This window comes from Haemaphysalis longicornis, unplaced genomic scaffold, assembly GCF_048455015.1.
Source record: "Haemaphysalis longicornis isolate Haplotype H1 unplaced genomic scaffold, Haemaphysalis longicornis Haplotype H1 scaffold_5, whole genome shotgun sequence".
Lineage (NCBI taxonomy): Eukaryota > Metazoa > Arthropoda > Arachnida > Ixodida > Ixodidae > Haemaphysalis > Haemaphysalis longicornis.
In genome coordinates this window covers 123,568,125-123,592,857 of record NW_027526385.1, presented here as the reverse complement: position 1 = coordinate 123,592,857, position 24,733 = coordinate 123,568,125, and the positions used below count along the sequence as shown (strand labels likewise).

Here is a 24,733-nt window from a genome sequence, read left to right as displayed (position 1 = left end):
GTACCAACCAGGGGATCGTGTGTGGGTTTAGACTCTCATTCGACGACGCGGACTCAGTGAGAGGCTTCTGCGCCGGTATTTCGGACCCTACAAGGTTCTACGACGTGTTGGCCAATTAACCTACGAAGTGATCCCCAGTGGTGATTCCGGCACATCACGTCGACGCACGCGACCCGAAGTAGTCCACTTGTTCGCCTCAAACCGTACTTCGCAAGATGACGAACACTGTTTGTGGTTGTTTTGTTGTGGCTGTTTGTTCGGACTGTCGTTTTATTTTAGCATCGGGTCGATGCACTCTTAGAGGGGGGGGTGTAATGCCGCGAACCATGTACGGGTTTGTTTATTTATTGTTTCTTTTAATTGCCCGGCCGCGCCCGGTTCTGTTATATTTGTCCCATGCGAAGCGCGTGTTCCATTCTTTATTTTTATGCCACATGGGCTCATTCCGATAAGCACAGTGTTTCGCCCTAACGCTGCTAGCCCAAAATAATCTTGTGTGATATACAATGTTCTGGATGTGAACCGACGGTTCTAGAAACTCTAGCGCCGAAAGATAAAAGCCTGCACAGCAGACGCCGCGGCATTCGATTCTGCAACGCTCGCCGACGCAAGTCACATTGTTGACCGCTGCTTCGCCGCCTCTGTATTCTTTTGAGTTGTTAGGGGACCACAAGTTCGCTCCAATAAACTTGTTTCTCCTTCAAGACAACTGCTTCGTCCTTGTCTTTGTGACAATATGCTCCTGAAATCACCATGCCAATATCCTAAGCTATTAGGCACGCAGCGCACTAGGTACCGTCGTTCAAAGTAGCTTCGTTAAGATGATGTTTGCACCTTGCGAAGAGTCGCCGAAACAAGTTCCGAGCGGCCTGTGACTGAGGTTCCGGAACCTGTCCCATGAAGATCGCGCTCCTCCGGCGTTGCACCGCGCTCTGCCGGACGCAAGGACGCGTTCGACCGTAGTTTTTTTGCTACACCTACGCGCTGTGCTGCCGTCGCCATCACATGTTTCACACTAACCGCATAGGCACTAATTAACATCTCTGGGTTTCAGTGCAATAAAAGAGTTTAGAAGCCTACCAACTATTCACGCGTATGAGAACTTTCTAGAACTAGCAAAACCCTTTTTTACTTTTGAGTAATATTTGTATAAAAACAAATAGTGCGACACGCACACTTGCCTTACATTTGTCATTCCTATTAAATCGATCACAGAAAAAATCGATGCTTTTTTTAATTCTTGACCACTTGCACTTACGCATCCAGAATTCGCAAATTTGGGCTGGCCCAACGCTACCTCCATTTCTTAGACCTTAAGGGTTGATGACTTCATTGAAGTTATTGTGCTAAACATTGTGTAAACACTGGTGATAAGCATTGTGCGACTTTTGCCTCAATCGATAAGTGAACCAAAATCAACCATAGTCGTGGTTACAATTACATCCCCATAAATTTCGGCAGTCGTTTTTGAGAAGTGCCAAGTGCGAAAGCTAACAAAACTGCTCCTCTCACAAAACAGTAAACTAGATTTTTTTTCCATTCCCGAATGAAGTACTTACTTTTGTAGAGCGCTCAATTAGTTTACTTGAAATTAAAATGTCGGCACATCTCCCGGAAGAAAGTAGAAAACCGCGTTGAATGGTAACTGTTGTGTTTTAGTGCATCATTTAGCTGTAGAAGAGGGCTTATACTTTTAAGATACCTTTTATAATTGATTCTCGACGTGCAGCAAGGCGTAAAATACTGGGCTGATATTCACGATGTTTGCACGTAATGTACAGTAAAAATCGTGATTGATTTCCTCCCGCGTGTGGTTTATTCCCTTCAAGGGGTGCGATGTGACAGCCGAGGCACCGACTAACCACAGCTGCTTGTCGCTATCGTACTAGCAACTAGCTCTGTAAATCAGGGCCCCGTTTTTTACTCGCAACGCCAAGGTCTGCTACTCGGACAGTTATTCTGGCGCAAAAAGGACTATTGTACGGCCTACTTCATGTCGATTGATAGCAACGCGATGTCGGAATTGCGCCTAACTTTATTATCCTGGGAAAACGGAGTGGGAGTTCAGTGGAAATAACAGTGTGTAACGCGACGCTACCCCCCGCATTTTAAGGCGGCTCTGAGTGGCCGCCTTTTGTTGCGCGGTCGCTTTCGTTCCATCACGTACGTGACGTCCGGACGATGGCAATGGCAGCCGTTTCTACTCAGTGGCGGTTCCCAAAACCCCAATGTCGGGAGCCGTTCCCATCGCTCGCGTTAAGGTTTCAAACGTAGTATTGTGCATTTTGCACTCTTTTTCTGTGTACTATTATTGGCCGTTATTCTTAGATTGTGGAAAATTTGAGTGCAGTTGGCCTTTAAATCATGAACCCCTTAAACAAATCTCACTACCTGTCTGCTACAGCTAAGAAAATTACGGTTGTGATACGTAAATATGTAAAACAAAGGGAAGAAATTAGCACTTACACTGAAAACAAGAGGAGTAAGTGCAACATCGCTAGTGAGACTGTTTATTCCCGTTCCTCTGCGCCTCCATCAAGACCATTTCGAAATATGATTGGCGTCTACCCAGAGAAGCGTTTGCAAACTCAGCTCACCATAACCAAATTTCTGAAGTTAGCTACAAGGCTGCCAGGTGTAAGCGTGAAGAGTTAAAGCGACACTGAAGTGATATGTAAACATTGCGGGATTACTTGCGCAAATTGTAGTCCGGAGTCCCCAGGCCATGTTTCGACCACCCTGGGCGCGTTTACGCGATTTTATTTAGTAGAAAAATTAATTCGAAAATGCTGTCCTCCTCTCTTTACGCTCGCCCATTTTCTGCGGCGTTTTCGTGTGACGTCAGGAGGGGATAAGCTGGCAATTGGCCGCGCTACTGCACGGCTCCCCGGCCTTCAGACAGAGTCAGTCGGCCCAGCGTTTCGTCCGCCGGCCGCCGACGGGTCGTCGCATTTCGTTCGCTCAGTTGAAACGAAGCCAGGACACGTTTGTGAATGGTAGAATTTGCCTTTCTTTACTTGTTAGTGTGTACACTGTATCTAGCTCCAAGTGAAGGTCGCTTCACACAAGCGCTGCACAAGCGCACATGCGACGCTTCGCTGACTGGTATGCCAGTAGGAAAATATAAGGCCTCTTGAAGGCGGTAGAAGAGTCAGCGAAGTCAATATAGGTACTAAGGAAATAAAATCAACTGATACTTTTAGCGTACAGCCTAAAACTAGGGTGCGGGAAGCACTTTTTTGCGCTGGGCGAACAAGCACAGCGGTCAGCAGCACGACTACACATCTGCGAACGCTTTTCCGTCTACGAAATGCAATTGCTAGACGTGAGCTATTGTGGAAACTCGGGCGACGCTTACTGCACGAGCGCAATACAACAAATAGTCACCTAAGCTGCTTGAAATGTCAAAACTAAAGAAAAGTGTAAACTGGTGATACAATATATACCCTATATTACCAGTGCTAGCCGAGCCCGCTTCGTGGCCGAGCGGTCTGGGTTGCTAGGTGTGCCACCGCAAGTACTTTGCAAGCCACTAGTTCGAATCCCCGCGGGTACGTGCTTTTTTTTTGTAAGTTAAGTTTTTCGTTTTGCGGTGATGTTTTCTATATTGAGCTCACCTGTTTTTGGTCCGCAACGTTCATGGCTTCACGAACTAGTTCACAAAACGCGCGCAGGCTGGCACTGGCGCGCTAGCGAGTTCTCGTTGGCGTGCTGTTGCCATAAGCACCGACTGCTTGCAGGCAGTGGGCACAGGCCAGAATGAAGAGACCCTTCGCCTGGTGCGAACAAGCTTTTTACGACACAGGCATGAGGGAGGCAAGCTCCAAATATGGGGGAAAAGCGCATGACATTTGGGCGTCTGCGCGGGTACGCGGAGGGCGTTCATGCACTGCGCAGGTTTCGGCTAGTGAATGCTACGATTCCAATCCGTCCTAGGAGGCTTATCTTTATGCATTTTTACAGCTGACAACATGGCAGAAGCGCGGTACGATGATTACTGAGTTATTGAGAATGCCCATCCAACAACGCCAACGGTTGTGTTTTACAGAACCGAAACCGAAACCGAAACTTGTTTGGTTGCTCACCTTGGACATCGTCCAATCACGGTGCGGCTCCTCCTAACGTCACAGCTTTAGTTGGTGCGGCCGCCGCAAACCGCGCATGGTAGTTTTTCTTCTTTCGCGCTTTGTAAAATAATTACCGATTTGTCAACCGAATAAACGATGAAAAGTGTGCTAATTTGAGCCAGTCTACGCAGTGCAAGCAAAAACGGGAGCTTGACAAATTCCCTTCAGTGTCCCTTTAAGGGATTCCCAACAATGCTCATAATTTGCAAGCGGTTTTACCATGTCGTCGCTACTATAGGGGCGGAGGTACACTTTACACTTTGGGAATTCTATTCGAGCACACAAATTTTCACCTTCACCGAGTATAGTATGCCAATACGTGCTAGAAATTTCCAAAAGCTTTTGTTATTTCGCACGCTGCCATCTGAGGGGATATTGAAAAATGTAAAAGCCAATTTGGAATTTATAAACGTCTTTTGTGCGCACTTCTGCATAAACATCAAAGACAGTGATCTACAAAAGCTGACGATGGGAACCACAAAGCACAACCTGGCAGCACAAAAAAAGAAACAACGAAATTCGAGTACGTTGTCCTCATCTAGAAATAAGCAATTTCAGTCGTTCTTAAAAATCGCACGCTTTATTGCAATCATTTTTGCTATCAGTACGTGGTCACTATAAACAAGATAGAGTACTTTATTATGATTGATAACAGGCCTGAATATTGATAAATACAAGGGAGTCCCAGAAACGTGTCTTGTCCATATTTGCAGACGAGAACCCGTGGGTTACTTTTAACTAGTAATGCAGACCCCATCCCAGCAAGTTCCATTCTTCCCTTTGTCGCCATGCTAAAAATGAAAAAAGAAGCATTGTGAGAAGCAGGAAATTTTAATTTTCCACATAAAAAGTGGCATTATGCAGGATATTTTGGAAGTTTCGCGTACGCATAGGAATCCCGTTTTATGTGGAACCCAAGTTTTACGACGAAGTAGTCAAGTACTGGCCAAATTTCCGTAGATACAATGCATTAAAAATATCGGTTATCTGAAGCAATTTTATGCCTGCCCGCGTTATCTGACAACCCACGCGAAGGGGACGACTGGCCCGCGAACAAAATTTAGGTTCCGCGGGTCTGTACACCAATTTTGAGTACTGTCAATCGGTTCTCTCCGGCATATCTTTCTACTCCGCGGCACATTTCGTCACTTCAGCTCCAGGCGCTACCCACTCCTTTCTGCAAACCCATTCCCCTCTCTTTGCTTGCATCTCCTCTTAAGCTGCGGCTGTGGCTGGAACAGTGAGCATGTGTTCTTTTTTCAACTCAGCAGTGATTCGCCGACGAGGTTTTTCTGACCGCCCAAGGCTTCCACGTGTGCTTGTCGTGATTGTGTGTGCTATGATTCACCCTGGATGGCGGGAATCGTGTCAACACTCCGCGGTAAGAGGTTTGTTTTTATAAAGCGGAATGGGAACCGGCACTGTATTATTCCTTACGCAATACATTTCTTTAAAAATTTGCGTTTCCGATCCTATAAAGCATTGTACTTCAAATGAAGGGAGTGTTGCAAAAATTGTCGGCAGTATCTCTAGGCCTGTTTTTTGTTCATATTTTGCGAAAACTGCATTTTAGGACGTGTTTTAGGGTACCATAAAGTCGAATATTTGGAGTCCTACTGCAATTTATATGAACATTACAAAAAGTTGTGATGTATATACAAATGGAGACAAAAGCTTTCTGTTAAATTGATTATTATGCAGTTAAAAGCTTTTTATCAAAAACGTCATTGTACGTACATAACAGGGCCTTCCGTCAGGTACATTGACGCCGACATGTCCCTCAGCGTAGAAGCACGACACTCGGTGCTAAAGAATAATGAAAGAAACACGCCGCATAACCCGTTATTTCTGGAATCATTGCAAGGACGGTTATTGCACTGTTTTGCTTATTTGGTTGTAACACCTTATTGATTTTGTCTTTTCTTTATCGTTTCAGTAACTTGGATGTCCGCAATGTTGATAAATATTGAAATTTGTTCCGCGTGATCTAAACTCACCTTCCTGATACCTTATACCACCGACATCTTTTTCTATTTCTAATCTAGCACTAACGTTTATCATAAATCGTATCATTTGGTACTGGTACACACAGCTGCATACAATAAATCGGGCGAAAAGGATAGAATGCGGAAAGGGTCCAAGCCTCGACGAAAAGTAGTCTAAAGTTGGGCTCATCAATTTAGCAGTAGTTGAAAGTACCATTTAAACAAAGTATCCAAAGAACTCACGTGAGGTAGAGTGGTGATTAAAAGAAATGCGAACAACGGAGCGCACAGCATCCGACACATGCTGCATCATCTAGATGAAAATTCAGTAAACGGCGCGCATGCGCACTTCTAGATAGTTTGAGAGGGTGGCCTCCGTTTAATGGAGATGCTTGATCAAGAAGCGGCGCCGGTCGTGTATATTGAGGTGACCTCTCACGCTGCATCGCCACCGATCGGGATGATTATTGAAGGGCATCATGGTAGCTGCAATAAGCCTGCTACATGCTTGGCTGGCGAATACATACTTTGGAATAGTGGGCGCGGCTCACTCAAAATTACTCACAAATTTATTTTCGAATCATTACTTACTCACACTCAGACTCACTGCTGTGCAGCACATCTGCGCTCACTCATACTCAAACTCACAGTGAGCGCAAAACTCCGAACTCACTCGGACTCAAAACTCAAAATGTAATCGGAACTCAAAGCACCCAAACTCAAAAAGTACTCAAAACTCAAAATGTACTTATTCACAAAAATCACTCAAAACTCAAAATGTACTCTAAAACACAAAATGTACCGCACTCAAAACTCAAATTTTACTCGGAACTCAAAATGTATTTAAACTCAAAATGTACTCAGAACTTAAAACTTAAAATGAACACAGAACTCAAAATGGACTGGAAACATAAAATTAATTTCAGAACTCAATTTGACTCAACTATCTCGGGCTAGGAATTAATTCGGGCTCGGATGAACACAGATTTCATAACCATTCACAATTTTAAATTTCACGGGTGGTGAAAATATTACTGATGCAAATTTGTGAGCTGGAACTCTTACACTCGGTACCACATAATACCGTAACTCCAATGAGGTCTGAAACAGTTTTCGTTCATATTTACAACAGCTATACCTGCCTGCCAGGATGAGTAGCGCTGCTTGCTGGCAATTGTATGTATGCACTTGTGTACAGCTATCCTAAATACTGAATTACTATATTACATCGCCGCACATTTACACGGCACCCAGAATTGAATTCTAAGTTAAAATATACCCTTAAAAACGTTGCTTTTAATGCCATCGTACACCTTAATACTGATTTATTTTCCTTTTTACAGTTTCCTTCATTTGATGCAGTATTTTTTCAGACTATGGTTACAAGAAATGTTTGGGAGAGTGATTAGCTTTTTCTGTTTGTCCCGAAAAGACAACTGAGACACCACGACAAATTTTTCCTTTGTACAGTTGCCTTCATTGGATGCAGTATTTTTTAGACTGTGGTTACAAGACATTTTTGGGAGAGTGACTAGCTTTTCTGTTCGTCCCTAAAAGACAACTGAGGCACCCCGACAAATTTAATAAACTGAATTGTTATACCCGTTTTGGTCGTTATACAATATAGTATTATTTTCCTAACATATTTAATTCTTTTCCTACTGAGCTCTACTCTCTCTCATCAAAACGTGCACTCAATCTGTATCTCAAAACCAATCATTCTTCCATGTCATAGTTTTAGACTAGCTCTTTTTTTCACGCGTAGGTTTCCCTTTACGTACATCATTGCTATTACACCACTTTGTATTTTTTGTGCTTGTTATATGACTTGTTTGGCCTACTTTTGTTCGGTAGCCTGCCTTGTTTTTTCGCCTGTGTACGTAAAACTTGCAAATCAAAATTTTTACCTTTCTTACTTGTCGCGGACTGCCAGGTACAGCCCGACAAGCCTTCATGACTTGGGTTGACCGAATTTTGTAATGTGCATTCCTTTTCATACAAAAAGCCGTGTATATTTTTATATTGTTATTATATATTGGATACCAAACTAGAGTTGTAAGCTCCTTGTTCGTATTCTTGACAGGGGGGTCCAGGCTCGATGATATGCGGTGGCCTGGATAGTGCTGGGGCCCCTTCGACATGGATAGTCACAGATTGGGTAAAATTCAAAGTGATGTGCCGCTAGGGCATGTGAGATATCAAGTTGAAGGTCTCCAGGAGGGAAATATTGTGGGCGAGAAAAAAAATTGTTTGTAGTGCATAATTATGACTACTTATGGTGAGTCATAATAGAGTTTAAAATTCCTAATGATGACCCATAGGCGTGTGGGCGCTCATATTATATGTTTCGGTTAGGGAAATTGGAACAATAAGAAATACATTCTCGACGTAATTATGACATAGTCAAAGTGAGTCATACAAAGGTTCAAAATTCATTGGGATGTTGCTAGGTTTGTGGAGTATGGAATTGAAGATCTCGGTGTGGGTATTTGCGTCAGATAAAAAATGCTTCCTGGTTTTATCACGACATAGTGATGAGGAGTTATAGGTATGGTGTACGTTCAAAGTGATGTGTGCTTGGGCGTGTCGGGTGTCAAATTGAAGGTCTCAATGAGGGACATCACGTGACAAACATGACATATAAATAGGGAGCCATCAATTGGGTTAAAAATCAAAGTGATGCCGCGGCTGGGCATGGATTATATTGAAAGTCCTCACGAGGAGAATCACGTTGGACAAATAGAAGCTTCTTCCTCGTAATCCTAATGGGATAGTCATGGTAAGTCACAAATTTGGTCAACATTCAAAACAACGCCGACAGGGTGTGTGGTGTATCAGATAAAGGTTTTGATGTATAAAATCATATGATATAAATAAAAAGGGTATCCTGATGATCACTACGAGTTAGGAGTAGTTAAACTGCGCAAACTCATTGCAGATGCTACAATGGTAGCAGAAAAAGAATTGTTGTATCAAAGGGAAGGATTTGACGGAGAAAATTTAAAACCAGTCACTTGCCGCATCGAATACTTCTATGTGCAGTCACTTCATAACTAAAAATTCGGAGTTGTGTCATGAGCTCGTCAGGGCTGTACAATAATTGGTTTCCGTGTCAGGATTCGCGTGTAGCTTAAGCAAGCACATGCTACTTAGTAATGGCGAGTTCAGCTTTGAAGTATTACAATATTTAGGCGAGAAGCTCCGAGGCGTGGAAATTCATTTATTTCGCTTCCACAATATTCCCATCCTCAAACACATTGCGGAACACTTCTTTTTCTTTGTACTGATTGTCACCATTGTTGGTTCCTGGACCGGTGTTCGGAGAAAAAGGTGCTGTTGAATAAACATCCTAGTTCACGAAGTACCCAACGCCCTTACAATATTAAAAACCCTCATCTGGTGCTTGAGAGCGATCAATCGTGCTTGCAGCATTTGGACTGGCCATCGTTAAAACGTGGACAGGCCACGTATGAAAAAGCTCGCGCAGCCATCAAAACAAAGCCAGCGAACAGCCTCAGTGGCAACATAGAGATGGAAATTGTGGAAGCTATTTTTAAATTTCGGGACGGCTCAACAGTTGCAGCCACCCACTGCTCACTGTAGCGCACTTCTATAAGTTGTATAGACCATAATGTTTAGGGTCAGCCATGTAATAACGATCGAAGTATCACCTGGCAGGTATTTCCTGGGGACTGCGGGGTGAGCAGACGACGTCGTAGTCCCAGGCTGTTGCTCCGTGCCGTGCATGGATATCAAATTTCCAGCCGGCAGCGAAAATTGGTGTCACTAATTCGGTAGGTCAGCAGTGACACGTCCAACAGTTCGTTAAAGAGAACATTCAAAACGTCGGAGAGCAGTCAGATTTGCCCATAATTCCTTGTCGAACCAGCTAAAGTGGACGACCACCCCACACGCGCTTTGTCCTGACGGGGGTTGCCTATGAGACTACCTTTCGCCGTGCCAGTAGGACGCGCTACTTTTCATCCCGTATTGATGTTCATTTTCTAACCGTGGGCAGGTTGCCGTTGTTGCCTTCACTTGGCAATGTGCAGGAGCTACTCGTCCGGGCGCGAATACGGCGTTGTTTGCTTCAGCGTTAGAGAAGGCAACCATCAGCGTTAGGAAAAAGTGCTCATGCAAGAAACGTGTTAAGTCCACCACGACAAAAGAAGTTTCTCCATGTGTGGAATCTATTCCCTGCACAAATTTCCTGCGTCCCTTGAATGCTGCCGCGAATTGGTCATCGTGCTGAATCGGAAAGTCTTCGAACCTAGAGAATTTGCCGGAATACGTATGGTGATTCGGTGCGTCTGGACCCGGTATTTATTCACGCTCATGTTTTATCCCTATCGCACGTTTCAGGTCTTTCGAGGTATTTCCTGTTTATGTCGTCTACGGGAAACCGACAAAAAATATCTGGACAACTATGCTGCAGCTCGGGTATCCAAAAAGTTAAACCGAAAGCGAAATAAAAGCGTCGTGGAGGCAGACAACGCCCGGTCATGCCAAGAAGTAGCTGTTCGCGGTGCCCACCCGCCGCTTAAATGCCTAAGTTTTTTAAGCAAGCAAGCGGCCGTGAAATCTTGCTGTATCAAATAAGTTGTCCCAGTATGGCGGCAGGAAACAGTGTCATGCGGAGGCAAATATTTTACTTCCATGAGCATCTACGGCTACGGCCTGCACAGTTAAAGGAGTATTTCAGGGCCTTGTTTAACAACCAGCTCAGCATGAGGTATAGAGGCGCGTATTCAATATCTACACTTTCGCACAACGACAGCAGTGAGGCATGCTTGGAAATTTGCACTATGCGCACGCGATCTGAGGCATTCGGTGATGGTGCCAACGCACTTATTTCTGAGTGTAAATAGGAAGCGTATAATTTGGAGGCAATTGTTCCTAAGCTGTCTCATTGGAGCACAGGCTTGTGGACGAACGTTGAGTGCTGCAATGTTCAGAACCAATCACGCTTTCAAATGGCGAGCCAACAATTCGCGAGGACAAATATACCTATGGGGCACTGAATGAGACATTTTTGTTATATAACTGGTCAATATTAGGTGTCATGCATTCCGATGGTTGCATCCTATCTACCTTCTTTCAACGACACAAATCTTTTGATAACCTTTACGCCCTATCGGCATCACTTTGAATTTTTACCCAATCGGTGACAAGCCATAAGTATATCATGATGACAAGGAGTGGACGCACTTTTTATTTATTCCACTCGATTTCTTTCATCTACACCTTTACTTTACACCCAACAAGCCCCAGTGGCGTCACTCTGATGTTTCACTATATCTATTGTCACGAAGCAAAGGACGACGCAGTTGTCTTGCAGGAGAAACAAGTTTATTGGAGCGAACTTGTGCTCCCCTAACAACTTAAAAGAATACAGAGGCGGCGAAGCAGCGGTCAACAAAGTGACTTGCGTCAGCGAGCGTCGCAGAATCGAATGCCCCGGCGTCCGCACTGCAGGCTTTTTATCTTTTGGCGCGCGTGGTTCTCGAAACGTCGATTCGCATCGAGAACATAGTAGACCCAAGAAGATTATTCTGGGCTGTTCACGTTAGATCGGAATGCTCTCCCTATCACAACAGATAACACATGCGGCACAGAAAGAAAGAATTGAACACGCGCTTTCCTTGGCGCAGAGATAACACAGACCGGCACAGCCGGGCGGTAAAAGCAAAACACAAATAAACAAACCCAATGTATGGTTCGCGGCATTACCCCCCCTCTAAGAGTGCATCGACCCGATGCTAACATAAGCGACAGTCCGAACAAATGAAAATAAAAGTTCGTCATCGTTCGTAGAAAGGTTTTAAGCGAACCACGTGGACGACTTCAGGCCGCGTGCGTCGTCGTGATGTGCCGGAGTCAACATCGGGGATCACTTCGTAGGTAAGTTGGCCAACACGTCGTAGAATCTGGTAGGGTCCGAAATACCGTCGCAGGAGCTTCTCACTGAGTCCGCGTCGTCGGATGGGAGTCCAAACCCACACACGATCCCCTGGTTGGTACTCGGCGTCTCGGCGTCGGAGGTTGTAGCGGCCGGCATCCACCAGCTGCTGGTCCCTTATACGAACTCGAGCGAGCTGGCGGGCCTCCTCCGCACGTTGAAGATATCCGTGGACGTCGGCGTTGAGGTCGTCGTCTTCTACGTGCGGAAGCATGGCGTCGAGCATCGTAGTCGGCCTTCTACCGTAGACAAGCTCGAACGGCGTCAGCTGCGTCGTCTCCTGGATAGCCGTGTTGTACGCAAACGTGACATACGGGAGAACTTCGTCCCAAGTCTTATGTTCAACGTCAACGTACATTGACAGCATATCTGCGATTGTCTTGTTCAGACGTTCTGTTAGTCCGTTCGTTTGGGGGTGGTACGCGGTCGTTCTTCGGTGATCCGTGTTGCTGTAGCGTAATACTCCTTGCATCAGCTCTGCAGTAAATGCCGTTCCGCGGTCTGTGATTAGGACTTCCGGGGCTCCATGTCGTAGCACAACTTGGCTTATAAAGAACTTCGCCACTTCTTGTGCAGTCCCCCTCGGAAGAGCGGCGGTCTCTGCGTAGCGCGTCATGTAGTCTGTCGCTACGACAATCCACTTGTTGTGTGATCGTGACGTAGGGAACGGGCCTAAAAGGTCCATTCCAATCTGTTGAAATGGTCTCGATGGGACGGCGATCGGTTGCAGAAGTCCGGCGGGTCTTGTCGGCGGCGTTTTTCGTCGCTGGCAGTCACGGCAGCTCCGGACGTAGTGGGTGACGTCAGAGGTAAGGCCGGGCCAGTAGTACCTCGCCTTGATTTTTCCAATAGTGCGGGCTGTGCCCAGATGTCCGGAAGACGGGTCGTCGTGGCACGCTTCCAAAATTTCGTCACGAAGGTCCGCGGGGATGACGAGGAGGTAATTCGCTCTTGTTCCGGGGCAGAAATTCTTCTTCACAAGGACGGAGTTTCTCAGGCTGAATGCTGGTAAGCTGCGTTTGAAGGTCCTAGGAACGGCAACGTTGCATCCCTCGAGGTACTCGATTATGACGCGTAAGTCGGGGTCGGCACGCTGCTGGGCGGCTAGGTCGCTCTCCGTCACGATCCCGAAGAACGCGCTGTCTTCATCAGAGTCTTGTGGTGGGTCGACGGGGGCGCGGGACAGGCAGTCGGCGTCGGAGTGTTTCCTGCCGGATTTATAAACGACGGTAACGTCGAACTCCTGCAGGCGCAAGCTCCACCGCCCAAGACGGCCAGAGGGGTCCTTCAAATTGGCGAGCCAACACAGCGCATGGTGGTCTGTTACAACCTTGAATGGCCTTCCATACACGTATGGGCGAAATTTTGAAATCGCCCATATAATAGCCAGGCACTCTTTCTCAGAGGCAGAATAGTTTTTCTCCTCCTTCGACAGGCCACGGCTGGCATAGGCGATTACCCTTTCGCAGCCGCTTTGCTTTTGGACAAGGACGGCACCCAAGCCGATATCACTGGCGTCCGTGTGCATTTCCGTTTCGGCATTTTCGTCGAAATGAGCGAGCACGGGCGGGCTTTGCAGGCGTATTTGCAGCTCGCAGAATGCTTTTTCTTGGTCGTTTTCCCAGCTGAAAGGGGTGCTATCTTTCGTCAAGCGCGTGAGTGGCTCTGCAATGCGTGCGAAGTTTGCCACGAAGCGCCGGTAGTATGCGCACAGCCCGAGAAATCTTCGCACGCCCTTCTTGTCTTTCGGCCTTGGGAAGTTCGCAATCGCTGAAGTTTTTGCCGGGTCAGGTAGGACTCCCGCGGCGTTGACGACGTGGCCCAAGAACTTGAGTTCCCCGTATGCGAAACGGCACTTTTCAGGCTTTAGCGTCAACCCCGACGTACGAATGGCCTCGAGTACAGACTCCAACCTTGCAAGGTGTTCGTCGAAAGTCCGGGCGAATACCACTACGTCGTCGAGGTATACGAGGCAGGTGTGCCACTTAAGGCCAGCTAGCACAGTGTCCATGACTCTTTGAAACGTCGCTGGTGCTGTGCACAGCCCAAACGGCATCACCTTGAACTCGTATAGGCCGTCTGGGGTTATAAATGCAGTCTTCTCTCGGTCTCTCTCGTCCACTTCGATTTGCCAGTAGCCGGTCTTCAGGTCCATCGATGAGAAGTACTTCGCGTGGCAGAGGTGGTCGAGGGCGTCGTCGATTCGGGGAAGGGGGTACACGTCCTTTTTCGTGATTTTGTTCAGTCGCCGGTAGTCAACGCAAAACCTTAATGTGCCGTCTTTTTTCTTTACGAGTACGACGGGCGCAGCCCAGGGGCTTTTCGATGGCTGTATAATGTCATCGCTCAGCATGTCGTCGACTTGAGTCCGGATGGCTTCCCGTTCGTGTGAAGAGACGCGGTACGGTGACTGTCTGGTAGGTCGGGCTCCATCTTCGGTTATTATTCGGTGCTTCGCTAGAGGGGTCTGACGTAGTTTTGCGCTCGACGAAAAACATTCGCTGTAGCGACGCAGCAAGGCCAATAATTTTTTCCGTTGTTCTTGCGGTAGCGCCGGATTCACGTCGAATGGCTGCGGGAGCTTGAAGGTTTCTACGGGTGTGCGTTCAAAGTCGGCGACTGCGATCACATCACTTGCTTCTTGCGTTTCTTCGAGGAACGCAATTGCAGCTCCCTTGTTTAAATGCTGGTACTCTTCGGTGAAATTAGTGACCAAAACGTGAGATTGGCGTTGCTTAAAGTGCGCAATGCCTCTTGCGACGGAGACGCCGCGGTCGAGAAGCAACCTTCGATCACTCTCTACGATAGCGTCGATGTCAGAAGCAGCATCCTCACAGTAGACGGCGATCATCAAGCTTGCGCGGGGTGGCAGGGTGATGTGATCGTCGGCGATCCTGACAGCAGCACGGTGATCGGGGTTCGGTTGCGGCGTCGTGGAGTGATCGGAGGAAAATGTTATCGACTTGGTCTGCAGATCAATTATTGCGCCGTTGTCCGTCAAAAAGTCAATTCCGAGAATCACGTCGCGGGGGCAGTTAGGCAGAACGACGAACGCCGCAGGGTACGTTGTGCCGTCTATGGTGACGCGCGATGTGCACATTCCACTTGGCGTCACGAGGTGGCCTCCTGCTGTGCGTATGTGCGGACCGTCCCATCTGGTCATAACTTTCTTCAGTTTAGACGCAAATGGTCCGCTCATTACCGAATAGTCGGCTCCCGTGTCTACGAGGGCGACTACGTCAAAGCCGTCGATGGACACCTTGACGTCGGATGCCGCCTTCCTCGAGTTCCGGGTGCGTCGGGGCGTCGCATCTCGGCTTGTGCGTGTTGATGGTCGGGCACTGTGCGTCGTCGTTGTCATCGTCTTCTCAGCGGACGTCTCGTCGTGTACGGGAGTCTCGTCAGGTCTGGGTCGGGTCGTCGGGATGAGGGCATGTTGTGAGTCACTGTCTTCCGCGAGTCGTTGCGTCGTTGGAGGGTTTTCATTTTTCCGCGATCGTGCAACTTTACCTCCAGAAGTTGCTGCTTTTAGTTTCCCCCGCGTGGGCTGGGGGACCTTCCACGTGAGAACTCAGCATTGCTACGGCGGTTCGGCGACTGGTATGGGTAGGGTGACGGCGAACGGTTGAAACGGGCTGGTCGACGGCTGGTATTGGACAGGTACTCTTCGATCTCCGATGGGTGCTGACCAGTTCGGGGGCGGGGTGCGTCGACGGAGAACCCTCGCAAACCGAGCCTCCTGTAGGGGCAGCGACGGTAGACGTGGTCGGCCTCTCCGCAGTGGTAGCACAGCGGACGATTGTCGGACGTTCGCCACACGTCGGTCTTCCTTGGGGCAGGGGGTTGCGCCGCAGGTGGTCGGGCCGGCGAGAGGGGACGACGGTACGGAGCCTCGGGACGATAGGGTGCAGGTGGGCGAGGGCGATGTACAGCAGCCGCGTAGGTCATGGCTTGCGGCTCGCGAGGTGCTACTGGCGTCGTTGAAGTTCCCAGCGCTTGCTGCACTTCTTCTCTAATGACGTCGGTAAGAGAAGCGACTTGTGGTTGCGGCGTCGTCGGGAGCAGTTTCCGCAGCTCCTCCCTCACTATTTCGCGGATAGCCTCGCGTAGGCTATCAGCCGGAACCCGCATGTTGTCGATGTAGTTCGCACTGGCCGCGCCAACAAAGTTCCGGTCATACTGCTTAGCACGCATTTCGAGAGCCTTCTCAATCGTGCTGGCTTCGGTCACGAATTCAGCGATGGTTTTGGGCGGGTTGCGGACAAGTCCAGCAAACAGCTCCTCCTTCACACCGCGCATCAAGAAGCGTAACTTCTTTTCTTCCGTCATTTCAGGGTCCGCGCGGCGAAATAATTGCTTCATCTCCTCAACGAAGATCACGACCCCTTCGTTGGGGTGTTGTGTCCGAGTTTCAAGCAAAAGCGCAGCTCGCTCTTTTCTCACAACAGTAGTGAATGTCTTCAGGAACTCCCTTTTGAAGCGAGTCCAGTCGGTCAAAGAACTCTCATGGTTCTCGAACCAAGTTCGAGCAGCATCTTCTAAGTAAAAGAAGACATGCCGGAAAGTTTCTTCGTCGTCCCACCTGTTGAAGATGCGGACGCGCTCCAGCTTCTCCAACCATTCTTCGGGGTCTTCAGCGGGGGCTCCCCGGAACGATGGCGGTTCCCGGGGCTGCTGCAGGACGATTGGCGATGTTGTTTCTTGCACCATGGTGTTGGTTGCAGCGTTCTTTTTCTTGGGCCCTTCTGGCATCAAACCGAACTCGGGTGGTAAATTTTGCAGGCGGGGGCTGGCTCTTGTTGGACTGGCTTGGCGGCTTCTCGAGGTTGTAGTGGGCATGAAGGGTGCGTACCCAGCACCTCCACCAGATGTCACGAAGCAAAGGACGACGCAGTTGTCTTGCAGGAGAAACAAGTTTATTGGAGCGAACTTGTGCTCCCCTAACAACTTAAAAGAATACAGAGGCGGCGAAGCAGCGGTCAACAAAGTGACTTGCGTCAGCGAGCGTCGCAGAATCGAATGCCCCGGCGTCCGCACTGCAGGCTTTTTATCTTTTGGCGCGCGTGGTTCTCGAAACGTCGATTCGCATCGAGAACATAGTAGACCCAAGAAGATTATTCTGGGCTGTTCACGTTAGATCGGAATGCTCTCCCTATCACAACAGATAACACATGCGGCACAGAAAGAAAGAATTGAACACGCGCTTTCCTTGGCGCAGAGATAACACAGACCGGCACAGCCGGGCGGTAAAAGCAAAACACAAATAAACAAACCCAATGTACACAAATAAACAAACCCAACAAGCCCCAGTGGCGTCACTCTGATGTTTCACTATATCTATTACTCACCACGACAATATCAAAACAATAAAAAGAAAGCATTTTAAAATTTGCCCCACGGGATTCTCCTCAACGACACATTTAATTTGATAGTCCACACACCTTCACAGGGTCATTAGGAATTTCAATCAAATCTGACTAAACTTGACTCTCATTACCGTAGGCAGGACGCATTATTTATGTGTCCCACATGATTCCCCTCATTGAAACCTTCAATTTGATACCCCACATGATTTAACGGCCTCACCCTATATTTTAACCCAACCTATTGCTCACCATGACTATCTCATGTTTAAAAACACGAAACCTCTTTAATTGTCCAACGTGATCCCCTTTATCAAGATCTCAAATTTGATCCCCACACGTCCGGTTGAGGTCACCTCAAATTTTAACCCAATTATTATTCCCCATGAGTACCTCAATACTGTACCCAGGAAGCATTTTTGTATTTCTCCCGAGTGATTCCCTGAATCGAGACGAATATTTTTAACCCAACACATCCTAGTGCCATAAATAAAAATGTTCATCCAAAAAATGACTCACCATGACTATCTCATGATATAGCCATACTGCATTTTTGTCCTATGTGACTTCCCGAATCGCAACCTTCAAGTTGATTCCCGGCGCACTCTTGTGGCATCATTTTGAATTTTAACAAAATTTATGACCCAATATGGCTGTCTTATGATAATAAACTGGAGTCATTTTCGCATTAGTCCCACGTAATTCCCCTCATCGAGACCTTTCTTCATACATCACGTGCCCTAGGCCCATGAATTCAAATTTTAACCCAATTTATAATGAGCGATGAGCAGGTCATGATATAACCATACCGCATTTTTGTGCCACGTGATTCCCCTGCTCTATACCTTGAATATAATTTCCCACAAGCCATCGCGGTATTGTTTGGAATTTTAACCCAATTTATGACTCATTATGATGGCCTGATGACTAAACACAGGATACATTTTCTAATTTAGCTCGCGTGATTCAGTTATTCAGGGCATTTTTTATACCATAGACGCCTTACCTCCATCAGTTTAAATTTTCACACAACCTATCTCATAATGCGGTCATAATTCTAACGTAACTGGCTTCGCCCAGTCAATTCAGTTAACAACGCATTTTAAGCTGCAGAGGGTACAGCTGCCCCCGCTTCCTTTTTTGACCCTAGCAAATGAACCCGTTAAGAGAAACAGGTGAACAACCAGTAAGCAAGCGCCGCCTTGTGCTTTCCCACCACCCTCTCCGAGCTTCTTAGGGGAACCTTCCAACGCCGCTTGTATTAACATTGCCTGACACGTCGCGCGCCTTTTAATGAGAAGGCTAGGGACGCTTAGTTGAGCACCGATCCGCTATGTGGCTCGCGCCGGCGGACATCTCGCCTTACGTCAGTGCTGGCGAGTCTTGAACGCTGCGCCCCCTTCTACGACGCGTGTCTGTCAGGTTGCCTGTTTGGTTTCAAGGGCCGTTTCGCTCACATTTAGCCGCTACGGGCGATAGTTCTTGGGCGCAACGGTGATCTCGTTCAACGTGTCACTCGCTTTATACTTGCTGCATTTTTTCTAAAGATAACTGACGCAGGCGCAACTGAAATAGTGTAAGAACAATAATTGTCGGGTAGACAAATACAAATCGAAAACCGATATTTTCGGATGGTGCAATCATTATTTTACTGATGTTTATCTCTGTGGACAATTTAGGGAAGAAAAAATTACGTCCGCATTTTTTGTTCAGGCGCTCACTTCTAAGGCATTACATTTCCGAATGTATCACGTGCTTCTAAATTTCAGAATATTATAGAAAACAAAATGAAAAGCAGCTAAAGGTCCTGCCACGCAGTCCGGGCGCTCCGAGGGTATAGTTCTTAATTTTAAATGTGCGTACCGACGCGGAGCGACAACAGCGGAGACAAAACAAGACCAAAATGCTGAGGGGACAGAGGGGGATGCCCCACTCAAAATATTTTTGGGGCCCGTGATCCAAGTAGATAAGCGCAAAAAGCCGGCTTAGCCAGCAGCAGCCGAAGTGAGTTTGCTCCCAGGCAGAGGCGGTTTTATCAGCTACTGACCATGACAGACAGGCATGGTGAAAAAGAAAGCGTAGGAGCGCTGCCTGGGGAACCCTTAACAAACTTTAAACTATTTTGGATAGTTTCCAACAAGCGGCGCTGGCCGGCGGACCTCAAAGCCCACAGGAATGCTACGGAGTGGGGAAGGGTAGGAGAGAGAAACACGAGAGTGGCTGTTTGGCCATTTTGCGCTTACGCTTTAGGCAATGATTATACAGGCGGCGTTGATCCTTCAAAAAGAAAAGGTGAGATAACATGTATATGACCTCGGAAGTCGATTATGATTCAAGCACACAGCCGCTAAATCAGACACCCCTTAACTTCTCCACCCACCTCCCACCAACCGATCATGCGCATTGCGAATACTGCCGTATCAGCAGGTAACCCCAACTGCGAGCTGAAAGCGACACACGAAACTTTACAGCCAACCTTAGCTGCCTCCTAGGGTACTGATATGTACTCAGAACTCAAAATGTACTCAAATATTATATCTACTCCAAAAGGAAAAATGACTCATACTCAAAATGTACTCATGCTCAAAATGTACTCAGAACTCAAAATGCACTCAGAACTCAAAATTTTCTCAAAACAGAAAATGTATTCAGAACTCAAAATGTGATCAAAACTCAAAATGTACTCATAGCTCAAAATGTATTTATAACTAAAATGTACTAAAACTCGAAATGTATTCAAAACTCAAAATTTACTCAGTACTGAAAATGGACTCAGAACTCTCTCGATCTCAGGCGTACTCAAACTCAGTCGAGCCCAAACTCACTCAACCTCAAACTCACCATGCCACAGTAGCCTCTCGCTCACTCAAACTAAAACTCACGCGTGAGTTTGAGTCCAAATGAGTCTGGGTGAGTAGGCTCATGAGTGATTCCGCCGACCTCTGGCCGAATATAGTAGCTAACAAAATCCTCAACGGTGACAGAATATAAAAGACGCATCAAAATAAATGACCAGCGTCGCTTCTTTATAAAGAATTTCACCTATGAGTAGGCCGCACGCTCAAGCACTAGGAAAGGACTATGCATGCGCAGAGTTTACTGACAGCGCAGCTAGACGGTGCTGCATGCGTCGGAGGCTGTGTGCTCCGTGGTTCCTAATTATTTTTATCCCCCTTGTACAAAGCTAGATCTAATGCGGCGGTCAAAGACAGTGCACGGCAACACTCTCAGATGCGCAGCAAACAAAAATCGAGCGCATCGCTAAGTATACTTCCTTTGCAGACAAAAATTGAAAAAAAGCTGTGGTTTATTCCTCCCGCATAGGCATCGGTAAAGCAGGAAATTGAAATGTGCAGAGCGTAGTATTGGGCTAGTTGGTGATTCAGCTTAACAATACAGCGCAACAGAAATAAATGCTTAAGCTCAGTAGGCCAGGCGAATATTGCGTCGGCGCTCTTTCCATAGCCCTGTCCACAAAAAAAAACTTGAGTGTCTACACGCGCGAAACGGAGCACCCTAGCTAGCCATCTCAATAGACACACACGTGGTGAGTGTGGGCCCGCTGATAATCATATTGGGGTCTGTTTTGAATGTCAGGTTTCCGGCATATTTGATATATATTTTCTAACGTGTCGATTGTTTTATTGTAGGTGTGCATGCGTGTGTATAAATATGGCTTGTTTATGTAATAAAAGTTCAGTTGGACTTCAGCGCTCATCCTGTATGCCTCAGTTTATGTCTTTGTTTCTGTTGGCCTGTGTTAGTAAGATAAAATGTGCAGTGATATCTGCAGCAAAAGGATCATCATTTGCTGTATTGTGGCTGTCTTGTGGGTGTGCTTGGCGTGCGACGTCTTGCTAGCGGGTCGCTTCATAAAAGGTGCGACCATTTCGGCCCTGCTCCATGTTGTATACGGCAGCCGGTTTCGTTGCGATGTGCTCAGCTTGTGGAACGCGAGAAGTAAAAGTCGTAGCATCAACCGTCCACGCGCGAACATGTTTAGCTACCCGCTGGCGTTTCTCTCCGCATCAAATCAGTTGGCGTTCGTGCCATTCTCCCCTCGGCGTGGCTACGACGCAGCTTACGCCAACTTTCGGCGCTTGATCTCTCCTAGACGGCAGCGCCATCCGCGTCAATGAAACATTTTCTCACGTTTCCCCTTTTTCCGTTGGGGTGGTGTCATTTCCATGAAGAATATGACGCCATCAAAATCTTGGTGTACCCGGGAATACAACACTTTTGTGTTAAAATAAATGTCGGCCTACGTGGAACCAGCGTCCGAAATACACTCATCTAGAGATACGCAGTCTCATGTTTTATTGGGGCAGGCTTAACAGATACATGCATACCTGAGTCCAAATACTTGACAATCGTTAACTCATTCAAGTCGAGCAGTAGGCTACATAGTTATGTTCAGGATCAGTTACATCATTTGTTCAGCTGCCTTGATTGCGTCGCACAAAAAAGGTTCTTTTTCTTACCCACCCGTCCGTCTTTCCTCTATAGGCATGCAAGCCTTCCGACTACTACGCAGACTGTTATTATTCGTCAAGAGGCAGCCTTGTTTGCTTGGACTAACCGCAGTTTTTAGGTGTCAGGCAAGGTTACTTTCTGCTCGCGTTCGTGGGCTGCGTGCGTGCTCTTGAAGGCGGCCGTTGGTTAACCGGCCACTCCGGGCTAGGTTTCCCGAGAAAAACAAAAGGTAAAGTTGATAAACCATGCATTCAACACATTTTACGATTTGCCAAACATGATTTTTTCCAGAAGTTGCTCATTCGCCCCTTTGTACATTGTAGGACCTAGCCGATAGTCCCGACCGATGCGGACAAATTAATTAAATTCAGAAATAACACATGAAAATAACGACAGTTTACTAGATATGCAACAAAGAAACCTTTACATTGCAATAATTTTTAGTCTACCAGGCATGGCTAAATGTGCACTTTACGATGAAATCAAACCTTGTAAAACAAATCCTGGCGACTGTATATGTAGTCTTGGGAAATCTGGTTTAAAAGTGTTTGAGTAAAAGTAGAATGAAATTGTGCTTTTCACACAAATATTTGTTCCTTTGAAGCATGGATAATATATGTTATTCATTATTACGTGGCTTTCTATGAGTGTGCTTCAGGACCATGGGTCATCGCTAATATCCCTATTACTGGAACTATGGTTTTCTTCAGTGGTATTCATAAACTCTCGACACCTACACCCACCCACAGGAAAATCTGAAAGTTCATGTGTTGTTCAAGCGAAGTTCAAATTTCCCGCGTATTGGATTAGGAAAAACAAGTGTGGGTTTTTTATCAATCTTTGCTTTTTACACACCTATCTCAAATTTTTTGGACGTTTTTCTCACAAATGCGCACATCAGCTAAATTTTTGTTGTAGTCAAAAAACCAAACTTAATTCAATCTCACTGAAGAGCTATTAGGATGCTGGGTGTTTTCAATGACAAAGTAATTTTTTTTTCTATTACCTGTGTCGTACAGGGTATGGTGAAAGAAACCCATTTACAAAGCTACGACTTCTAATCTGTGATCGTATTTTTTTTTTCATTTGAAGTTTATTTACAGGCGGGCACATTTGAAGAAACATTCGAAAGACCGCATTAGTGAGGATCGAAATTGCTGTGCTTAAGTGTCTCTCGCCAAGTCTATGCTTCCTCCGACGGCCGCATTCAGCATAGCAATCGCAACTCAAACAAACGGGCTCGACGGTTCATTAAAGGGGAAACAGGAAACTGATCACTGCGGTAAGGGCGACATTACGTTTATCAGTCTGACTTCTAATCTGCAATCAGGGGTTCATAAAGACTGTTTCATTACAGGTGCGCCAAACCAAAAGAACAGTTTTACTGCATACCACTCTTTAAACAAAGTGAAACCTATGAATGAGAAAAAACCTACTTACAACGTTCGGGCCAATGCATGCTGTTACGCCAATGTGTCCACGCTCACATGGCCAGAGTACCAGCACTAAATGTAAACATACAGTACATTTTTCAGCTTAACTTATTGGAAACACTGTGGTAAACAAGCCAATTGGCTCCCCTGCCGCCCAAATTTGATACAAAACTGACTGTTTCAAAACTGCAAAGGCGTGTTGAAAATTTCGAAATATTTTGTGCACTTACTTCGGTAACATATTTTTAGAACAGACTATTTCAACCAATAAAATATCGCTGGACCCACGTTAGTTTATATACATAGCAAAACAATTGATATCAAAATGCTTTCCGTGCTTTTTCTCTACACGTTTACCCAAAGTATCTGCACGTTGCACCAAATGTCTTTGCGGCTATATGAAATGCAAGATCCTATTTTTAGCCATATTTAACATGACAATGTACTCAGTGCATGTTTCTTACAGATAACAAATAATATGTATGTAAATATTAGTTAACAGAACTTTTTCTTTGCCAAAGCAGCTTGCGTACATAAGTAGTTTGCAGAATTAAGTCAAAGTCATTTGATTCGTCGGTATTATCGGTTTTACGTCGATGGTTACAGTAATGTTTTCTGCTACTTTAGCTCGTTCTACCTAGAAGGGAAATGGAAGTTTTATTGCTGTGAAATTGAACGAGGCTGGTAAATACTATGGAGTGCTATGCACGCTCTCTGCGTTTTCAGAATAGCCATGTGTCCTGCAATCCTCACTGTCGATAATTTGCAGGGAGGGGTACGGTACGTGTTCGCCCTTTGTAGTGCTGACAGGCTTATTTGAGACATTCTGCATACGTCACTGCAGAATCGCGTTACGGCGATTTATGACGCATCCAGGAGTAGCGACACAATATAGCAGGTGACGTAAGGCAGCCGCGTCCAATGAATGCAATAGAAATTGATAACGACCACTTTAAAAACCATCTCAACAATATTCCTGTGCATGTGGTTGTAGAAACTGGGGCTAAAGTTGTTCCACAAAAAACACTTACAACACCTTAAAGTTAAAACTCACACATCGCTGAGCCATTTGTGATACGTACCGTTTCGAAAAAAAGTCGCAATATTGAAAAATGTTCCTTTGAGATATTCTTTCTCAAGCTTTTCTAATAGGAAAACGCCAGATTCTGTATGTTATTCCCTCACTCTGTAATTGTTACATTCAGTGGAGAATTGATACGCCATATGTTTTGGCACTATGGAGACACTGGTAAAATTTCTCGGGTCACATGTTGATTTTTGAGTTGTTTTCTTCAACCCACTGCAACTTGTCAAATTCAGTTTGGGATTGGAGTTTTTTTCAGGTGGTACTGATGCGAAAGCGTTTTCTTGGGCTTATTTTATTGGGTTCTGG

At 46.3% G+C, this 24,733-nt stretch overlaps 1 long non-coding RNA gene across 1 annotated transcript; it reads right to left on the bottom strand.

The window, feature by feature from the left end:
• Nucleotides 1-4,688: 4,688 nt before the first annotated feature.
• LOC144139389 (uncharacterized) lies at nt 4,689-23,412 on the bottom strand. Its single transcript, XR_013316177.1, has 3 exons — nt 23,348-23,412; nt 5,865-5,933; nt 4,689-4,918 (listed from the first exon to the last, which is right to left on the bottom strand). It is a non-coding gene; the product is annotated as an uncharacterized LOC144139389 (long non-coding RNA).
• Between the last annotated feature and the right edge of the window lie 1,321 nt (nt 23,413-24,733).